Genomic DNA, 22,411 nt, shown 5'->3' with positions numbered 1-22,411 from the left:
GCGATACACTTGCGATGGTGATCCTGCCACAAGGCACGCTGCGTCTTTGTTATAAGTTACGACGAAAATTTGTATGCCAGCCCGGGGATAAACCAATCCAGGTTTATTGTAGCAAGCAACAAGCAGGCAAAACAGCGCTGGGTGGCCGGGGAGTCTCCGCTCCACCAACGGCACACACCTGATGTGGTCACGTGTTTGACAGTTAAACAGTTAAGTGTTACATATGTATGGGAGTTGCAGGTACGCCTATACATATGCATGACCTATTCCCGCTTTGCATTAAAATGAATTCCAAGAGGTATTACAATTAGTTCCGAGAGGTATTACGATTAGTTCCAAGGGGACACTCCCTCAAGTTTATCTATCCAAGCCACGGAATCGGCCTTGGCCGGTTTCTGGGACCAGTTCCTTATTTTCTCAGAAAACTGCTCTTGAGGAGCTATAGGATAAGGTAATCAAGACTGGCTCATCCTGCTTACTTAGCTCAATATCTAGTTTCTGCACTTGTTACTGTGGTTATTACAGTTAAAAGCAGCTTAGTTACTAAGTTGTAGAGATCAATATATTTTAACAATCAACAGGTTTGATGAACAAATTGGTTATGCAAAGTTTATTACAATTCCCCCTTTTTGTTTTTCTTATTTTGTTCCTCAAACTGGGCAAGAGCTTCTCGAGCTAGGGAGAGAAGGGGAGTTTCTTTAACAATTTCGTCTTCTTCTAGGTGCTTATAGTGTCTTCTTATCAACATTAGGTGTACAGCTTCTAATCGATTTTTTATCAATCCAGTAATTCTATTCAATATACAAGGTGCAAAGGTTAATATTAACATTATGAGAACTAGGACAAAACTAAAAGCCTAAGTTATGTAGACATGGGTCTCTGGGTACGAGTTGACATAACGATTGATTAAAACTTGGGGCCCCGGTAGCAATTACTTGCTGTAATATCATTTGATCCTCCCACCTATAGAGCGTCCATTTATAAGGTTGGTGGGGGTTCCCTTTACCCTGGGTTATCCCTATCAGCATTAGTAACAGTCTTATCATCCAAATGCTTAATCTTAAGTTCAAGAAAAGTGGTGTACCCTTACCCTTGCGACAGGTATTCCGAGGTTGTTGATAATCATTTTGGTTTTTGTCTTTACCCCTGGTGAGAGATGGGAGACTTCGGGGAAGCTCTGAGGACGTTTTGTTTGGGAGTAATAAGTCAAGAGGCTCCGTGAGCCTTCTCTGGAGGTGGTTCATCAACTTTAATCCGAACAGCAGTACGTCTCTGCCTTCTTCTCTGCCTACTCTGTTGCTTAGAGCAGTGAGGTGTACCATCTTCTCGGCAGCAGTCGTATTCTTCAGGGGAACCTCCTTTATATTTGATTCGCTTTGACTTATATGCGTCCCAGTTTTTATCCTTCACTTTCTAAGCTCCCCACCCCACTCTGACCACTGTTCGTCTGCAAGATATTGGCAGTATTTCAGCCTTCGTTGAACACGGCTCGTTGGCGTAAAGACAACACCTCTCAGGGTTTATGCCTTTAGCAAAAATATCCCACCACTCTTTGGAGTCCTTTGTAATTTTCCCGGTTGATACTCCCACACGTAATGCTTGCTCAGTTAATTCCCGTTTGTAATAATAACATTCGTGGCAAATACCACTAGAGGGGAATACCCATAGGAGCAATGTGTGCACCACTTTTCTCTACAGAGTTTACACCTGTAACATACAAAGGGATAACATATACAGTGAGGATCTTTACAAAAGATAGCCTCACTCATCCGCTTTTCTTCGGAACTTAATTTTCAAGCTGTCAGGGTCTCTGGTCGCCTCCCAGTGAGAATTCTGCATTGGTCTTTTGATTCTGCTTGCACGAGTCCATGCTCTTTTGGCAGTCCGGACTGCAGGATCTGTAGTAAGCAGAACAAGAAACGGTCCCTCCCAACAGGGAGTTAGAGATGATTCTTTCCAAGTTTTGATCAATACGTTATCTCCAGGCATAATTTTGTGTATTGCAATATCTAATGGTGGCCTCTGCACTATCAGTCCCTTCTTTATTAGTTCTTGCCGTCTCTTCATGAGTTTAATGATATACTCCTGTAAGAATTTTTCTTCTATCTTTGGGTGTTCAATCGGCATTTCTAGGTCATAGGGCATCCCCTATAACATTTCAAAAGGAGAGATCCCAGTGTTTGCTCTGGGTTGCGTCCTTACATTTAATAGTGCTAATGGTAAACATTTTATCCGGTTCATTTTAGTTTCAATGATTAATTTAGTCAAATGTTTCTTCTACTATAGCTTGTAGGCAAGTAGGCCATCCCCTACTAACTGGATCTAATAATTTGGAAAAATAACCTACAGGTTTCTTTCTTCCAGCCCATTCTTGGGTTAATACCCCAAAGGCTGTTCCTCCTTCTGCATTCACAAACAAATAAAACGGTCGTTTAGTATCGGGTAAACTTAATACCGGAGCATTTACAAGGTCAGCTTTGAGGCTTTCTAGACTCTGTTCATCCTTCTGAGTCCGTTTTATTAATCTTACTCCTACTAATTTCTGATACAAAAACTTCACTTTGTTGCTGTAATTTTCAATCCCTTGTCTACAGTACCCTAAAAGTCCTAACAACTGCCTTATCTGTCTCTTGCTTGTTGGTGCCTGGAGGGATAAGATACCATTCACTCGTTCAGGATCTAATTTCTTAGTTCCCTTACTCAGCCAGTGTCCTAAGTATTTTACTTCCTCTTCAGTAAACTGTAATTTAGACTTTGAAACCTTGAACCCCTTCAGGCTTAAAAAGTTCAATAATCTAATGCTCTCATTTCTAACAGTCTCTTGATCTTCCCTAGCTAACAACAGATCATCTACATACTGCACTAAAGTTACCTCTGAGGTTGATTCAAAAGTTTCTAGTACTTGTTCCAGAGCTTGCCCAAACAAATTTGGTGATTCTGTAAATCCTTGTGGAAGTACAGTCCACCTTAATTGTTGTTTCCGGTGGGTTTCTGGATCTTCCCATTCAAAGGCAAAATAATTTCTACATTCCTCCTTCAAGGGGCAAGCCCAGAAGGCATCTTTCAAGTCTATAACACTGTACCACTTCAATTCCAGGGAGAGTTGGCTCAACAACGTATACGGATTAGCTACGACTGGAAACCTGGTAACAGTTCTTTTGTTTACTTCCCTTAAATCTTGAACTAAGCGATAGGAGCCATCTGACTTCTCTATGGGCAGAATGGGGGTATTGTGTGGTGACATGCAAGGTTCTAATAATCCCTGCTGTAACAACCTTTCGATTACAGGCTGTAATCCATGTCTACCTTCTTGTGCCATGGGATATTGTTTGACTCTAATTGGAATTTCCGTGTTCTTAATAGTGACTTCAAATGGAGCAATGTTTAATCGTCCTACTGACTCTGGAGTGTACCACACTTCGGGGTTAATTTTAGCTTCATCCTCCGTTGTCAAGACACACAATTTTACTGCTATTTCTTTGGTTTTTATTTCCAAATTAATTTCCAATTCAATCATTAAATCTCTTCCCAGTAAATTAGATTCTGCTTCAGGTACCAACAAAAAGGATCCTATTCCAAGTCGAGATGGAGCTTCTATTTTTACTCCCTTTATTAGTGGTACCTGAAACGGTTCCCTTTTTGCTCCTATTACTTGTAATTTCTCCGAGGACAGTGTGCATCTTCGGGGCACTAACTGGACACTAGATCTCTCTGCCCCAGAGTCCACAAGGAACTCTACTTCTTGATGCTGGGGACGTAATTTTAATTTTATCAAGGGCTCTGTTTTCTTAGGGGTCCCCAGCAAATAGATCCCCTGACTCCCCTAATCTTCTTTAAGCATTTAGTGGGGGTCTCATCTTTCTTCTGGTGTTCACTAAATGCTTTATTAATATTCTGTCCTCGAGGAACAGATTCCTTAATGCCTTGAACAATTATAATGCGCAGATCTGCCATATGAGTTCTATGTTCTGCATTTTGGTTATCCCAGTTTGGCCGCTGTAGTGGCCATTTAATATCTGCGCCTGGACCGTGTTGGTGCTGCTGATCCCAAACTCTCATTCCTGCTCTTCGAATCATTTCCCTTTCCTCTGTTGTGAATAGTATACTTAAAATTGCCTGTAACTCTTCCCAGGTATATATATATTAGGACCCAAAAACTGGTCCAACCTTTCGGATACTCCCAAGGGGCCTTCTAAAAGGTTCCCCATCTCCTTCTTGAATTCCCTTACATCTCCGGAATTCAAAGGTACTGACACAAATCCCATGCCAGGCTGTGGACCCCCTATAGCTATTTCTCTCAAGGGGTATAATCTTTCTTCTAACTGCTTTTCTTTCTGGTCTGACTCCTCGTTATTCCCCTGTTCTCCTCAGGGGAACTCGGAGGGTCTAAGTCTGGGGCTGGGGCTGTCGGGGAAGAGGAGGAAGGGGGGGGTTGGGTCAGGTGCGAGTGTAGGGGGAACATAAGGGGGAGGAGGTGTGGGAAGTTCTTCGGGGGTTTTAGTTCTTTTTTTTTTTTTATGGTTCTTTTCACTTAGAGCAAATACATGGATTTGGGTATCTAATTTTATCCATAAATGAGCATATTCACTCTCTTCTAAACTCAAGGGTTCCTTAGAATTTACATATATGTTTAAGGCTTGACATATCCAATCGTCAAACGTCCCCAAAACAGGCCGAAATACCTGATCTCCTCTAATTTGTTTACCACCCCACCCCTGTATGCATTAATATATCATTTTCTCTCTGCCCTGTCTGGGCAGCCAGTCATCCCAATGGGCAATCATTACCCTAAAGGACTATCTGGCGGTATCATAGGGAGACTGACCTTAGGATTCCCTATGGAGTCATCCCTCTTCCCAGGCGACCTACACCCCGGGGAACCCACCATGGAGTCAGAAGGCTTGCTTTTCTTCTGCCCCATCTTCCGAAGTGCCTCTCTCTCACACACACACACGTGCCCCTCGTTCGTGGCTCATGCCCTCGTGGGAAATGAGAACCGCACTACAAGAGGGTCCGCACTCACTTTGCTCCTCTCGGGAGCGTCTCGTTTATGCACACTTTGGGAAACCCACCCCGACTGAACGGGAAACGCTTTCAATACTCACTTAACCTGGAGTCTTCGTCCGGATCCTCGTGCACGAAAATTATGGGGTACTGCAGTGTTCTTTTGCCTGCTTGCCAAATTTAGAGTTCGGAGGTAAGGGTCTTGGAAAGGATATCGTCCACTCCGGGGCCATCCAAGGATGGGGCGCCTCCCCAGAGTTTAGATTCCAAACCAAGTTAACCTTATCCGAGTCACGGCACCAAATTGTTATAAGTTATGATGAAAATTTGTACGCCAGCCCGGGGATAATCCAATCAAGGTTTATTGTAGCAAGTAACAAGCAGGCAAAACAGCGCTGGGTGGCCGGGGAGTCTCCGCTCCACCAACGGCACGCACCTGATGTGGTAACGTGTTTCACAGTTAAACGGTTAAGTGGTTTTCAGTGCCTGCTTTGGGAAAGAATATCCTCAACTAGTCTAAGGTACAGATCTATTAGAGGAAAAGGAGTATGAGGTAAGGGAGCATCATGCTGCATTTATTGCTAAACGTCTGCTTTCATTTCATTCAAACTAGAAAGTAAACAAAGATTGGACCTGCCAAAGAATTTGTTTCCCAGAGTGAGCATTCAAGCACTGGGGAGCAGTTTGCAGGATCAGAACTTCAGCCTGCTCTGGGTGATAAACCCTCAGGAGAGGAAAGAGAACCCCCACTTTTTTAAATGCAGCTCTACTTATCTTAATAGTTCTTCTTGTTAGATTGTGTTGGCGGTCAGACTCTAAGCACGTGACTAAACTGTCAAAAAAATCAAGATATTTAAGGATTATTTGCTGTATTAAATGCTCTTACAAGCAGTGCACTCTATTGCCCTGTGGATAGTATAACGTCATGACTGGCAATTTTCCTTTTTTAGTACAAGGACGCATGTGTGAAGGCAAATCGAGGGTACAAGTGGTGCCCCACAGCAAACCAACCTGCCGAAACCCAGGCATCCACTGTTACAAACGGGAAGAAGCTATGGGCCTTTGCTTCAGACTCTGCAAAGGCTTTACCAAGCCCGAGGAAAGTGACAAGAAGTGACGAAATGCCACAGCGTAACTTCAGGATGGCAGGTGAGATTTCCATCCACGTTCCTCACACGTAGCTGCCTTGTTTTGTTTGCGGATGCGGTGTTGGAATCGAACTGCAAGACCAGTTTCCTTTACTGCACCTGGTACTGTAGTGCAAATACCTTTCATGTCCCAAATTGAGTTGCCAAGACTCTAGTTAAACCTCTGCATAACAGCCTCAAATTTCCTAAGTGCATGATTGCTTTCGATAGTCGAGTCCAGATGTGTGACATATCATAAGCCGTACCCTGTTTGGGGTCCAGATTTGATTGATGTTTAGTTCAGGCTTATCTGCTGTTAGAGCTTTTCATAGTCATAAAGGGAAATGCTGATTGTGTGCATTTGTCGGGGGATGCAACGAGCCTACGGAATTCCTGACAGTTCGAGAACAGTGCGACCTTGAGCAGCTTGTAGTGTATCCTTGAGAGTCTGGAAAGATCCGAGAAGACCAGTACAAAAACAAGATAGTGATAAGAAGAACCGTCCTAACGAACTCACCAATCATGAGTTGTTAGTTACTAACCAAACCAATCATATACTAACACATACTCAAAAGAAGGGTATAAAAAGGTGTGTTAGAACAATAAAGTAGCCATTTTGCATGATCTATTACTTGTCGTGTCCGTCTCTACCGCGACATGCATTCTTTTTGTCTTTCATAGAGTGTTGTACTATGTTTAGTAATTTGCTGTTGACAGAAATAATTTATGGTTGTCTATGAAGTTGGAAGTGCTAACGTTCCTGTGGATGAATGTACCCGTGGAGCTAACTTCTTGTATTTAAATCAAGAGAAGCGTAATGATAGCTTGGAGGGCTGGATTCTCACCATTTTAAACATTAAAAGGTAAAATAAAATCATATCCATCAAGAAGTGGATTGCCTGAGCTGGTGAAAGGCAGATAATCTCACACTGATATCCACAAATGGCAGAACTGTAGCAATCATGAGCCTGAAGTAGAAACATTAATGTTAAATACTGGCAGCTTAAGAGCCTAACAGTCAAGGTAGAAACTGATTTTTACCCCACCACCCTTTTTTTCCTTTTTATTTTTCTTTTCTGCAGTTTGACATTTCTAATTTTATAAATACTGATGTATTTGAAACTTTGTCATATCCTACCTAGGTTATGACAAGTGTGTGGCAGATAGGACTTTCCTGCTTAGAGAGATCGTGAGCTGGAGAGTGGGAAATGGTTTTATGGAACAAGTATAAAAGGAGCAGAGGTATAAAAAGGCTTGTATGCCTTTTTGCCAGTTTAGTGGTTTGAAAATTCCTGTAATGAAATTTCTTCTGGCTATGGAGGAACTGTGAATTGGGATCAAAAGAAAGTGTTTCCTGCTACACCGTTCTGATATATGGGAGACCAGTTCTAAAAATCTCAAGCCCCTTCATCCCATTCTGGTTTTGCTCTCAGAGGAGTCACTTTTATGCTCCTTCAGGTTTATCGACTTAACGGAGAGAACAAGGAGTAGGTGTTGGTCTGCCTGGCTGCTGTCCCCCACTGCTCCTGCCAGGATATCCAACTGTAGAGCTTCTGAGTACAGAGAGATCTTGAATCAACACCTATCAGAGCAGAGGACAGAGAACTTAAAGAGTTCCTGAGAAACTGATCTAATCCATTGTTTTATCTATGGAGCCATTAATTTCTGAAGAAGGCCCTCTTTTGTGCTACATGTGACTTTGAAAAGATGACAGAGATCGGCAGCTTCAGCAGTTCCCTGGATAATATTCTAGCTAGGATGTTCCCTGTCAACCTCAGCTTCATCAGTTCTTGTGTCTTTACATTTATAGTTTCTTGCCAGATCTGCATAAGGCTGTATGACTTAAATCTTCATATGAAAAGTAGCACTTGTCTTGACATGTGAAAATTGGGACCCCAGCTAGTGCTTATACAAAAAGAGGTGAAATTTGTGCCAAGAAATACTTTTCTAAAGACTCCTCAGTCTGACTTCGATACTGCAACTGAGTCCTGCTGAGTCTTGTATAAGCACATGCATCATAGCAGGCATACAGAAATCATGCTGTATGTTAGAAAAGCAGTGACAGTTTTGGTACTGCTGTTTTCAGTAAGACAACTTCAGTGCATTAGTCTTGGTCACCTAGCTTGTGTATTTACAAGTGAGTGAAACAGTGAATGGCAAGGGCTCGAGCACTGCTGAGAAGTCATCCATGCGTTTTTATTGCTAGCATACTCTGGCATAGTTTTGATCTGCTCCAACCTAGTAATCTCCCAGACAGTTCTCAGGAGTGGCTTGAGTCAACAGCATATGCTAGGATCTGTTCCCAATAGGCACTTTAGATGTTACTGCACTATTTTGAGGACAAAAAAAATTCTGGCAAGTGAGTAAAAACTGCTGTGTTGCCAACCTGCGAACCAGAGATTAGTCCCTAGCCCATTTTATTTACTCTTTTCCTTCTCTAGACCAGTGTCAATCTCAAAAGCATCAGGGATTTATCTGGAAGTGATACAGTCTATCTGTGGGGCTTTTTGAGTGTGGTAGCTGTGTGATACATACAGGACATTACTCTTGTCCGTTTAGTTAGTTGAGACTATCTAGTGGCCTAGTATCTCTCACAGGTTGCTCTTTAGTCCAGATGGTGTTCTTTATCTCAACAGTACATTCACTGACTGGAGATCCTTCCCTGAGAGCATTCTCGTATTAACATTTTCATATAGTAGAAGTTGTTTTGAAATTTAGGTCCATTTAGGTCATATGGAGATCTCGAGAGTGAACATACAAAGTTAGAATCCTTACTATCCTTACAGTATCCCTTTGGGTCCTATTGGAGTTCCCAAACTATTGCAGATGAACCTTCCACATCTCCTTGGAGAGTCCATCCATTCCTGCTCCCTGAGATCCGGCTCCTGTTCAAGAGCCTGAAAGATATTACAAGATCTCATGTTTTTTTAAAACTCGAGAGTCTCAAACCATGACTGCAAACAAGCTCAAGGAAATGTGAAAATACCAGGAAATTCAAACAAAAAACATAGAGATATTTAGAAGAGAGTGGAAAGATACACACAAGTATTATGATGCACTAAAAAATGTCATCATAGTAGGAAAATGTTCTCCATCTGATAAGCTGAGTATCATTAATGCTATAAAAAGAAACAATGTACATTGCATATACCAGTACGCAGATCATCAGTATATCTGCAGATACTATATGATTGTAAAGAACCTAAGGATGGACATGTGTAATTGAGGTAATGCAAGGAATAAAGTTTCTCGTCTCCTGCAATGTGTCCTCATGAAGAATGCTACTGGGACGTATAAGCGTAGTTGAACAGGGGATTTGGCAGCAAACGTAACAAATCAGGCAGCACACAAACTGTGGCAGTCAGGCAGCCTGAAATTAGTCTAAAATCTGTAAAGATGTGGAATTTTTGAGAGTTGAAAAGCAAATTTGTGTCCCTGTATGGACACAAAGCAAAAAATGTCGTCCTTACTGTGAATTTTATAAGAAATGGCTTGCTGAAGAGCTCACAAAACAATATTGCTGAAGATAGGCAGTATGAGTTTTGTTTCAAAGACTTGGTTTCAGAGCAAAAGCTGGAATGGGAACTTTTTATAATTGCCATTTCTAAATCTTGCAAGGCAAGGAAGTAGTCATTTTCCCCATTAAATTGCACATTGCTAATCAACCCCTAGGGGGAATTCAAAGTTAAAGGAAGTGGTAAACAAGACAACAAAAACCAGAAACAATAATACCAAAGCAAAATGAATAGCTAACTCTGAAGTTAAACAGAAGAAAATTAAGATAAGACAAAATGCAATGGGGTAATCCCTTCCATTAGTGTTAAAGTGTCAGACTTAATTCAGCTTCTGATATCAATGGGTAATAGAAAGTGGGAATGCAAAACCATGCACGTGCTCATAATTTAGAGAGTGTTTCTGAAGTGATGACAAGGGAAATTCACAAAAATTGTGCTTCAAGAGTTAACAGGTTGCTTGAGTTGCTTCTAATCCAAATCTTGTTCTTCTCGTAACTGTGAAGCCCTTTTCTGCTCCTGTCTTCTGCCCTCAATGTCATGCAAAAGAACTTCATCCCTAGTATTATGTTAACATACATTTATGAATTTTAAATGCACTGTGGTTGTTCAAGTGGTCAGTCATCAAGTATGGGAAAATGAAATGATAGAACAGAAACATGCAAACTGCTGTAGCTGTGATGCTTCGTTAAGGTTCCTGAAATAAAAACGTTCCTGAGAACTTGACTTTGAAGTCCTTATCCATAAAGCTATTTTTCAGAAGTACTACCAGAAGTACTACTAGGATGAGCTGATCAAGTCAGACGAGGTCTTTTAAGGCATAATGAACTATATAGTATCTTCCTTGCAGCTGCGTCAGCTTCCATAGGAGTTAACAGGGGGTTATTTAAACAGGATGTAGACACAGGCTGGCAGAAATTTGGATTCCTTATCAGCTCTGTCACGTGCACTACTACTTACAGTCATCAAAAAAAACAAACAACAGTTTAGTAGAAGAAAAACATAGAAGGACAATTGGTTTGATATCAGGATATTGGCTGCAAATCAAAGGAGATGTGCTTAAGTACACAAGACCACTGTAGCTAAGAGGCACTTTTATTGTAAGCATCTCTTTACAGACACACATGACTTTCTGAAAAACTCTTTTAGCTGAAGTCTATCATTTTTTTTTCAGCAAAGAGATGATTTTTATTTTTTTTTTCAGATTTATGAAAACTGATTTGATACATGAGTTGTGAGCTTAAAATGAATACCTCATCAGATGAGATCTTTTTCAATTTTTTAAATCCAAACTGTGGGATAAATTACTATTCTGAGAATTTATAATTTTTTTAAAAATTGCTGTTGGCTTGTCAAAAATATGTTTTTCATACAGTGAAATATTTTCATTCAGATGCACCAGCAGCATATAGTAAGAGTTAGGGCGGAGCAAGTAAGGATCTTGGTTTTTTTGTTTGTGAGACTGCATATTAGGAATCTAGAAGAAGAAAACCAACCAGCTGGATAGAGAGGATAACTGGTAACATTTGTTTGCAATAAAGTTAAGTCTAAAATCCATTGGAAAAACCCCCGCAGTGGTTTGTTTTAATCCCTTAGTAGAGAGAAAAAAATGGAAATCATGTAGAAAGGTAGGAAATCCTGCTTGAAAATTTGAAATCCAGCAGATGAATTCCTCCCCAAAGTAATAAATATGTTAAAAGTAAGTTAACTGAACAAGAAATTCTTTGAAGCTTTAAACTGAGCTTCTCCTGTCTCTCTGTTCTTCTTCAAAATTGTATTTGAAATTTTTCAGTTTACAGAGAGATTGTAATCATTGTCTCTGAAGACACAGCCTGAGGCTGGAGCTTTAGGCTAAGATTTTATTTTCTATATATTAGCATTCAGAATGTTGGGGAGAAGAAAAATACCATTTTCAAAGTGTACATTCAACGCCATGTATGCAATTCCTTTACTGTCCACTGGTTTGTATAGTGTTAATTTACTGGCAAGTGATCAATCAAAATCATAGTGCACAAAGAAGGATGGAATCTTTTTTACTCTCTTCTACCGGTGCTGGAATTAAGCACTTCAAAAACTTTGAAAACCTAGAAAAGCACTTTTACAGCTTTATTCAGTAGGGTGAACAAGTAAGTGTTACAGATATAAGCATATGTCATATCTACTGAGTAAAAACATTTTTTTTGTTTTTCCTGGTCCTGAGAGGAAAGATATTCTAAATATACTGCTCACTAGTGTTGCCTATTCCGTAAAGCTCACATACTTTGTTTTCCACTAATATTTTTAAATGACACAGAAGTTACTGCTCTTCAGTCATATCCCTGCATTCAATTACACAAGAACCTCATTCATTAGGTGGTTGAGAAAAGCTTTGTATTTTAGACTGTGAAATGATGGTAATTAAATGACAAGGATACAGGAGAAAGTTTATGTTTGTATCTCTACTCTCTACCTTCTTTGTAGAGCAAATAATTAAAATTTAGAGCCTAATTACATACAAATGAAAAAATCCGAAGCTTTCTGCACTCCAAATAGGAATGCACTGAAATATCAATAGCTCATTTTATATAGCTGAAGTATTAGCCACTACTTATAGAGCATTAAAATAAAACACTTCGAGCAGTTTGTGCTCTATTTGGCAGTCAAAAGATAGCTTTCTACATTGTTGATTAATAGGCTGGGATTCAACTATACAACTTGAAATATATTTCATTAGCAAAATATACAATGGTTTGTCTGTAACAAGAAAAGAAAATCAACAACAAATGCTGAACGGAAAAGCAAAATAAATATATTCTCTTTAATAAGATGTGGCAGGAAGAGGTAGGTCTACCACAAGTGTATAAAGCCCAAGAAGCTGGTTCTCTGCAACTTACTTGGTTCCAGACCCCTTTGCTTGTGTACTTTTCTCCTTCTCTTATCCTGTTTTATTCGCAAATAGTACTTTTTTTCTGTGAGCACTACTCCATCTGCGTAGGGCAAGTACATTCCATTACGTTGCTATCTCTGCTGAAAGGCTTTCTTCTTTTTTTTAATGTGTTTTGTAACATTCTGTTACCTAAATGGGCACTGACACGTTTTTGATAGTGAAGGGGACATTGCAGTGGAGTACATTTTTCATCAGATGAAGTGTAAACCAAGAAGAATGCCTTTCCAAATGAATTTTTTTACCTCATACAATTTGTAGGTTTTATGCAGAAATTGCTCTGTAAAGCTTTGTGGCCGGTGCTGGATCTGGAGCCAGACCTGAGAATCGTAATAGTCCCCACTGACTCTAAAAGCTGTGAACTTCATTTAATACAAGTCATGGACAGTTTAGCACCTGGTGATATCTTTATCTTTTCTGCCCCACGTTGAATTCAAACTCGTAACCTGGAAGTAAAGACCCTGTTGTCGAATGCCTGTACCCTATATTCAGTGACTCAGTGTGAAATTAGATGCTTTACTTAAATTTTTGTATGATGCATGTAAAACATTTCTATGGAATGCTACATCTTCCAAATATGCCCTGAGGAGTCTAAGAATAATGAAGTATAAATTGCTTTTAGCTTGAAATACCAATAAGAAGAAAAATACAGATATAATAGAGATTTTAATAGTAACTAGAAACTGTGGTGATTAAAATTGACATGACCTGAATGTCTCTATAGAAATGTATTTAAATTCACAATATTTTGCACTGCTGTGCCAAGGAATTAAAAACAATCTACTAGAGAATGATCCAACTTTTGCAGCTCTTGAATACTAAGGATTATGTTTAAGAAAACTGTGGCAAATGGGATTCTGTATCAAATCTGCACCTGCACATATGCTATGGCATGATGCTTTAAAAGCTTTGGTAAAAGTATGGAAATTTGGCTTCATTCTCAATTGACACTAAGGCATGGTCATGTCTTGGAAGTGAGAAATATTTGGATGAGGTTAATAAATTCGTCCCTACTTAGAAACAGATTAAGATAAAATGGGAACATACTATAATAAGAATGGTGTTGTCACTAGCTTCATTTGATCCGAGGCAGTTAAATTACAGTGTGCCTTTCTTTATGAGGCAATTTTGCCAAGATAAATATTCTTAGTTTAGAATGAATTGTGCAGAAATTTAAATACATTGATCTTTGTTTTGAAATGAAATTACTGCTACTTCTAACAACAGAATCAAGTATCTTGTGCTTTCTTGTTAAAAACAAAGTAGAGTGTATGAGAATAATGTTAAAGCAAATTAATCGTGTCTGGTGGAGTAATTTTCCCTTTGAAGATGCTCTTTGTACACAATAGAAATGTTTCTCAAGACTGTCAGTTCTGTCAAAATTGTCAATGGAATTCGTGCAATCAGTAGTAATAGCCAAAACCCAGAAATTCCATTTTGCAAGAAATAGGGAGGTTTGGACATCTGAGTCCACTTCAGATCTGATAACATTCAAATGTTTTCATGGAAAAACAGCACAGTGTTTGAGAGACAGATTTACATCTTTGTAACATTTGATGTGGTGCCAGAATGAATCTTCCATATTTTTAATGAGTGCCCTAATAGCAACTGTTGGCTCAGTTGAAGAGAGTCAGGCTCAGTCTCTGTCCTCTTCTACGTCCTTCTAAGTTTTTGGAGGATTAAACTTCTTTTGTTTACCCAACTGTAAAAATATGGTGTATGGTTTTATGTCCTCTAATAGTGCATAAACTCAACCTCCATCATAAAAAAATCATGCAGGTTAATTGTCATGTTATGATGGTCACCAAAATTATTACTATTATTTCCCTGATCCATTGCCTTTTGGACAAACCATTGCCTAATCCAAGATTCAGCATTTTCTCTCTTCTCCTTTGTGGGCTGCAGGAATGCACTTAAACTTCAGGCTCCAGCTTCATATCACTATCCAGATCCTCATTTTTATAATTAAAAAAAAAAAAAAAGAAAAAGAGTTTTATCTCTTAGACATTTTCTAATCCAAGGCAAAAAATTACGTATTTATACCTATTTTCATAATATGATTCTGTCATAAGAAAAAATTCTTACTCAAATCTGACCCAAAGAAAAAGTTGTCATTTCCAAATAAAAGTATGCTTTTTCTTTTTTTCTCTTCCTCCTCTTTCCTGAAAATTTGGAGCCCTAAATGTGATAACCATATGAAAATTTCATAGTCCAGTGGATTATGTATTTTTAATACAATTTTCTTACCAGAAGCTTTACCATTCAGTGATTATCACTTTCCATAATGTAACTTTCAGAACTGCGGCACTCTGGCTGTGTTCCAATTTATAAAATTGAAGTGGCCACAGTTCACTAGTTTTTCTATGTAGGAAAGAAAGTTGTTAGATGTAGATGTGATAAATGTTGCTAAGTAATGGATTACACTGTATAAACCAAACAATAGTTGTTTTATGGTAGTTATTAAAACGTTCTATAAGCCTGTGCCCAGAATCAAAGTTGAAATCATGAATATTTTAAATTTTGCTGTTAATTTTAAGAAATCCCTGCTTATTGCTAGAGTACGAGAAGTTTGCTGAAAATATTCTGAAAAGAATAATAATAATATATGATAATATAAACCTACTTTAATCTTAATACCATGAAATAAATTTCTCAAATTATATCTATACTGGAAATGTGTGTTCACTGTAAATGCTACAGAAACATGTTTTTTCTTCAGTTTTAAATTAGCACTTTCTTCTTCTAAGTAATAATTACAGGGGAGGGTTAATAGCTTTTCTTTTAAAGTATTTATATTATCCATATTTGTTGCTGTATTTCTTCCTTGCATGTTATGTTAGTTTCCCAGAAGAAATGTATTTTCTCTATTGTCCCATAATATTTGGAGGGGTTTGGGTAATTGTCATCATCTCGTGCAGATTCCTTTAGCTGTAGCTTGAAATTATTTTAAAGTTGTTCATAGTATTTTTCGCATGTTTTATTGCACTGTAGCCTTAGTATGTGAATAATAACATGTGAGTTAAGGCAAAGGACTGATGCAGCGTAAATAGCAAACCATCCAGAACAGTCCATGAGGAGTTGATTTTGCCAACATGATGCTGCTTGTTGTTTTTATTTAAAACAAAACAAAACAACCGCAAACCCAAACAAACCCCAAAGTATTCATATGTGTTAAATTTTTTCACAGTAGCATGTTGGAGTACGTAGAATCTCTCCAAGTCAGACTTGCTTAAGGCCGTCCTCTGAATCGTAGTTTTAGCAGTATTCTGACGTGCAATACCGCACCTTCTGCTGTTTTGGGTGGTTTAATGCTGTGCAGTAGGAGATTAATTTCAGCTCTGAGGAGTGCTGAATCATAAAAAAATACAGGCGCATATGATCTTTGTCCTGGGTTCAGCTGGGATAGAGTTAATTTTCACAGGAACCTGGATGGGGCACAGCCAGGACAGCTAACCTGAACTAACCAAGGAGCTATTCCATACTATGTGATATCATGCCCAGTATACAAATGGGGAGTGGGCTGGGGTGGTGGCCCCCCCAAAATGGAACCTTGTGGGTTGAGATAAGGACAATTTACTGGGACAACACAAAAAGAAAAGTTACAACAACAACAACAGTAGTGATAAAAAAATATACAAAAGGAGTGATGCACAGTGCAACTGCTCACCACTCAGAACCCGACACTCTGCCACTTCCCCCCCGGAAAGCCCAGGGCACCCCCCCAGCGTATACCCCCCGGTGTATAGTGTTACGTTTTGGATTTAGTATGAGAATAATGTTGATAACACACTTATGTTGTTAGTTGTTGCTAAGTAGTGTTTAGACTGAGTCAAAGATTTTTCTCTTTCTCCTGGCCAGCCAGCAAGAAGGCTGGAGGGGGACAAGAAGTTGGGAGGGGACACAGCTGGGACTGCTGACCCCAACTGGCCGAGGGGGTATTCCCTACCACGTGACGTCATGCCCAGTATATAAACTGGGGGGAATTGGCTGGGGGTGGATCACAGCTCAGGAACTAACTGGGCATCAGTCAGCAAGTGGTGAGCGATGGCATTGTGCATCACTTGTCTTGTATATTCCAATCCTATTATTGTTATTATTATTACTATCATTATTAGTTTCTTCCTGTTATTTCTTTCCTGTTATTGCATTCTGTATTCTCTCTTTGATATCTTTAGTGTGTAAAAATGATACCCTCTTGTAAATTAAGAATAGTCAAAATATGCCACTGTGTTCCCATTTGAGTCACAAGATAGATGTTTCAGTATCGTGTTTGCTTCAGGCTTACGTGATGCAGTCCTTTGTCTCCTGAGGGTGCTGAGATACAGTCAGCAGAAAAAAACCAACCCCTGTACCTTGACATGACAAAGTCCCCATCAGTGATTCTCCTATATAGCATACTGGTATGGAGTTATTTGGAAAGATGCAGGAATGTTAGTGGAGGTACCAGGGAGAAAATACATTGAATTTCTCCCTTTTCTTACTAATACAAATAAGCTTACATCCCTGGAAAATATGATGTCTTATATTTATTACCATCAAGTAGTGAAATAGTAGCATGATGCCTACCTTTCTAGACTTACATGTAATATCCTTGAAGAATTTGTAAATGCTTTGAGTAAAAAAAAATCTGAAACAGGAATATTGCCTCAGTCATGAGGGGTTTAAATTTGCAAGTTTGTTCTTAATGCAGTAAAAAGATAGACCAGAGAGAACATTTTGTACCCATTTGAGTCATCTGCTTGTCTAGCTTTTTGATTTGTTGTTGACACTCTCCTTTAGTTAGAGATAATTTCCAGGCGATTTAAAAGCCTCTTTTGAATATTCAAATATTTTGAGGATTTAAAGGGTGAAAGCCCTGGAGGGTAGAGGAGGCCGAGAAAGCTTCTTAGTATGAAAGGATCACCTCCTAAGGGCCACTGAGATGATGAAGAGACTGGAGCATCTCTCGTGTGAAGAAAGGCTGAGAGGGCTGGGACTGTTTAGCCCGGAGAAGAGAAGGCTCAGGGTGGAGCTTATCCATGTGTGTAAATACCTGAAAGGAGGGTGTAAAGAAGACAGAGCCAAACTCTTTCTGTTGGTGCCCAGTGATGGGGCAAGATGCACAAACTGAAACACAGGAGGTTCCCTCTGACCATTAGGAAACACTTTTTTTTACAGGGTGCCCAGAGAGGTTGTGGAGTCTCCCTCCCTGGAGGTATTCAGAAAACATCTGGACATGGTCCTGGGCAAGCAGCTCTAGGTGGTCCTGCTTGAGCAGGGGGTTTGGACTAGGTGAGCTCCAGAGGTGCCTTCCAACCTCAACTATTCTCTGTGATTCAGTGCTTTAGTTTTACTCATAAAGCCTCTGAACACATCCCTGATGCCTGCCAGGAGGGATTCTGGGACGATGGATGATCCCAAACTCCTCCACTAGGATTCATCACAAAACAAAATCTACCTATTCCAGAATATCATACGGCAGACACAGTCATAAGAATAAAAAATATAATTTTGTTGTGGACATCAACTGCAGGATCCCAGGAGGCCCAGTGGCTCAGCCAGGAAATCCAATCAGTAACAGAATATCAGCACCTACAATGATAGAGTCAGAAAGCACTGACAAAACCATAAAGGCAAGAATAGGCATGATTTTGCTCCCCTTTCTTCAGGAAATACAGTTGTGAAGGAATTGTTTATAGCCCAGAGGAGAGAACTAGCACTGGCATTGACTATGAGATTGCTTTGGCGCCTTACCAACGTGGGTAATAGCCTATTTAGAGACCTGTAAGTTTACAGAGGTTTACAGAGCCCCTTTGCTACGCAACAGGGCTCGACAGGGAGCCCCTGGATAGCTACGATATAGTTATTTCCAAACTCTGCACAGCATCATCCCTCCTTGTCCCTTCCAAGCAACCCAAGTTTGCAGGCAAAACACGCTCCCTTGGGCAGAGCAACATAGCTGCCTGGTATTGTGTTGCTTCCAGGACTTCAGTCACTCTTTCTGCAAAACACCATGCTGAGCTGTCTGGTTTTCCCAGTTTGCACCTAAGACATCCCAGACGGCTTTGCTATCTAGTGGGCTGTGCATGGAAAAAAATGTGAAGGCACCAGACTAGAGCCCTTCTGTATAGTGACCAGATGTATTTTTCTTCTCTTTTTTGAATTTTTTTTCCCTTCTAACTTACCTCAGGTGAAATTTGGCCTTTTAAAAAAGTGCCAATATCTTAGAGTCTAAAGTGACTTGGAACAAATCCTTGCTGTGTATTTGGGATTCAGATAATACAAGGCAGTGTGAGGATTGCCAACTGACACAGACAAAAAAGTGAGACTTCATTTGCGTCTTTATTTAGGTAGCAGGTTAAATAGCTCAGAATTGGGACTTTCATGACCTTGCCAGGGTGTGCGCTTACCCTTGAGCAAACAGAACTTCAATAAATACAAAACAAAAACTGCAAAATTGGGAACGGCATTCTCCTCCTGACATACTTTTTTTCCAGAAGGCAGGTGCATGCTTCCTTTCTGGGGCCATCTTTGTGTATCATAGAAATAGTTCATATACTTAGACCAGTCTTCAGAGTTTTGAAAGATGGACAGAAGGGTCAAACAAACACCTAGGATTCTTGACCTTCCTGGATTTTTTCAGTTGTTGATAACCAAAAGCTCTTTTTCTCTCCTCCTCCTTTTCTCTTCTGGTATGCTTTCACTCTCCTCTCCACAGGCCTGTTTTCTCTTTCTGTTTCTTCGGTTTTCATTTTCCTTGGAAGACCCTGCAAGCCTTTATATTCCACAGTGCGATTAGATAGGTAAAGCCACGATCCACTGGAGTCAGTTCTTACTTTAACCAAAGAAAGCTCATTTTACCTTTCTTCCTCTGAAACACTTTTCAGTTCTTCTGGACATACCAGGAATTCTGCTGTGCTCTCTGGGGTTATTGGAGGCAAAGGTACAGGCACCTGAACCAGAAATGTTGAACTTAACAGGTAGCAAGACGCCTGGAGTAGTAAGGTACTTTTTTCCAAATTGCTAACTTAGCTCTTAAAATAAGATCCCTTTGGTTGGTTTGCATTATCCACATTTTGCACAGTCCCCTGTCCCAAAATAGACTTCATGAAGCTCTGATGAAGTAGGATCTTAGCCAAACTCCTCTGAAGTTGACAACTACACCCATGGCTGCTCAGCTGAGCAAATTCTAACATACAGGATTGTCTCACAAAGCGCGATGGCAAACCTGCACGGCACTTAGCCTTAATTTTCACAGAGCTGCAGACTGACGACCTTGCTGTCCCTTTCAGAGTATTTTAGACTGTAGCAAGAATGACGTCCTTTCTTCAAAGCTTGCTTTCAAACACAGTTTTCACACGGGTGTATGACACAGTTAATTTGTGAGGGCCATTCAGCTGGGAGCCTGCAATCCCGCTCGGGGCTCACAGGGGCTGCAGCAGCCACCGCACATTCGAGCCCTGGCATCCTGATGTGCAGAAGGAGCTGACGGGCTGCTCCTTGCAGGTTGGGGCACCACAGACTGAGGGGCCTCTGAGGGTAGGATAGAGCTCAGAGAAATGCTGGGAAAGGAGAGCAAGAAAAGGCTTGCCAATTTCTTTCTGCTGGGGTTTCTTCTGCCCTCCCGAGACGTAGTTCTGCTGCTATTCATTTGGCAGCAATACCAACTTCTGAGGTGGGAGCCTTTTCTTTTGAAATCTGCCTTTTTGTATTTGTCTTCTAGTAGGTATTTAGTTTGATTAAGTACATGCCTAATGCAGATTTGAAACAACCTTTCTGGTTTTTCTTATGTATCGTTCTAGAGTGAAAAAAACGCCCACCACCCCCCAAGGGATCTAATGCCTGGAAGAGGCACAGCAGCTACTTGGACCTGTCAGAAACTACTCTCATACATGAGAAACGTCACAGCGTTTGTCGACCCGACATACCTCTCCTGTTTCCGATTCCACTGCCATATCTACACCTGCTTCTTTGGGGAGGACAAGCAGAGACGGTGGTGTGTCCAGGAAGGCTTTTGACTGGTCCTCTGCGTCTGCTTCACCTGCAGGGCCACTTTGGTCTTCCAAAGGCAGCTCTGGAAAGCAAAAGCACGTGCAGCAATGTAACTTCTTGGAAGTGGACAACAGGTAAAGCAAAACCCAGCCAAAGCCTTACACCAGCTGTCTTCTTGGCCCTCTGATGCCCTGTTTTCTGTCACGTCTCCTCCATTGAATGGAAACGATTTGCAAAAGGACATCTCTGTCAGCAGGTTTCTGAACTCAGAGCTTCAGCTCATCTTGCAGAGCAAAGTGTTCCTGCCCCGATAGACAGTGTCCAAACAGAGGTGATGGGAGAAGCAGGGCTTAAAAGACAGAACTCAATGCCCAGCCCTGCTAGAAATGATGCTGAGGTAGGAGCAGCATTCGCAAAGCATCTCCCTGATGCAAGTGCACGTAGAAGGGCAGATGCTGAACGTCAGCAGTGATGTTTACTGTATGAATACCATCACTCTGGTCACGTGGGAAGCCTAACAATAGGAAAGCACTGCTGTCAAGTCTTGAGTGCTCGCAGCTCCCTCCATTTGCACAGGTGTCCACCAGGAGCACAGTAGGGAACAGGAACACAAGTCCCCACCATGTGACAGCCCTCAGTTCCTCCTCATACCTGTGGCTCCGTCCGTGGGTGCTGGTGACTCCCTGGCTGACGGACAGGAGCGGCCATCCATCTCCTCCCCAAAGATGTCACTGAAGTTTTCAATCATAAACAGCAGCAGCACGTTCACCTGCACACATCAAAGCCTTGGTCTCAACCCGGGTGCCTAAAAACGTATCACACAGCCTTTCCCACTGCTGACCCTTGCCTCTGCGCAGACGGCTGTTGCTGTGGGGCTGCTCTTGCAGGCAGCCACCCCACCAGCATTTGCTCAAGGGAGGAGGCAGCCAGGGACCTCTGAGCAGCCAAATTCTGATGGGCCGGCAAGGCTGCAGCCGGCTGCTCGATCCAGCGTACCTTCTCAGTCACCGCCAGCATGGCCTGGAGCGGGAGCAGGTCCTCATTAGGTGGGCTCAGGAGGTTTGGCCCAAGGCAGATGGCCAGGTTGCTGGCGGTCATTCTGCTGGTGGAGGCGTTGTGGCCGATGTGCTGGAGGAGGGCCAGCAGCTGCTTGAGGAGGAGGAGGTTGGCTCCAGGCAACTTCTCGGCCACCCTGAGATGTAAAGGGGGACTCGGGCTACTTGCAACCCAAAACACGTCTTGAGGTAGCATCAGCTGACCCCATTCAGCAGCAGTGTGAGGGAAGCACTGAGAAGGCTCCCCACGCCAGGATCTGGCCTCCAGGAGTATTTATTTACTTCTGCCTGGGAAAGACTCCCCAGTGCATGCAATGGCAGAGCCTCTTTTCTTGCTATCATATACCTTCCACAAATATCCCCTACCCTAAAGACTCCCCACATTTGAAGGGGAGGACCTAGCCCTGCCAGCAGGAGCCTGACAGTGATCTCTATGGGGAAGAGGCTCTAAGCTGAATCCTTTGGTTATGTCCTCCTCATCTACTCTTCTCCTTCCCCGGTCTACCCTCACAGAGGCTGCTCCCACACATCTGCAGTGAAAACAGAAGCTCAGAGAAACAAAACCTCAGTGCTGGTCAATGGGGCTCATGCTGGACAGAGCTGGGACCTCACGGCACCGAGGACACAGAGGAGCAGCTCCACACTGGTGCTCTCAGAAGAGAAGCTGCAGGCACCGAGACATACGCTCCCTCTGTGCAGCCCACGCTGCCCAGTCCCCTGGTTCCCATCCAGCCCTGACATCAATCTTTTTCTGCAGGTTAGACACAACGCCTTCAGCTGATCTGGCTCTGCAAGGTCGACAGGCTGCAGCCTTTTTGC

At 41.4% G+C, this 22,411-nt stretch overlaps 1 long non-coding RNA gene across 1 annotated transcript in view; it reads right to left on the bottom strand.

The window, feature by feature from the left end:
• Positions 1-456: 456 nt before the first annotated feature.
• The window catches only part of LOC142044276 (uncharacterized), a 35,155-nt gene continuing 13,200 nt past the window's right edge, over positions 457-22,411 (bottom strand). The window contains exons 2-3 of the long non-coding RNA XR_012654288.1: positions 5,106-5,285; positions 457-1,926 (exon numbers count right to left, since the gene is read on the bottom strand). This is a non-coding gene — a long non-coding RNA (uncharacterized LOC142044276). The remainder of the gene's footprint in view (positions 1,927-5,105; positions 5,286-22,411) is intronic.

Source organism: Buteo buteo, chromosome 24 (genome assembly GCF_964188355.1).
Source record: "Buteo buteo chromosome 24, bButBut1.hap1.1, whole genome shotgun sequence".
NCBI lineage: Eukaryota > Metazoa > Chordata > Aves > Accipitriformes > Accipitridae > Buteo > Buteo buteo.
Note: the sequence above shows the minus strand (reverse complement) of the source record. Positions and strands in the feature narration are given on the sequence as shown.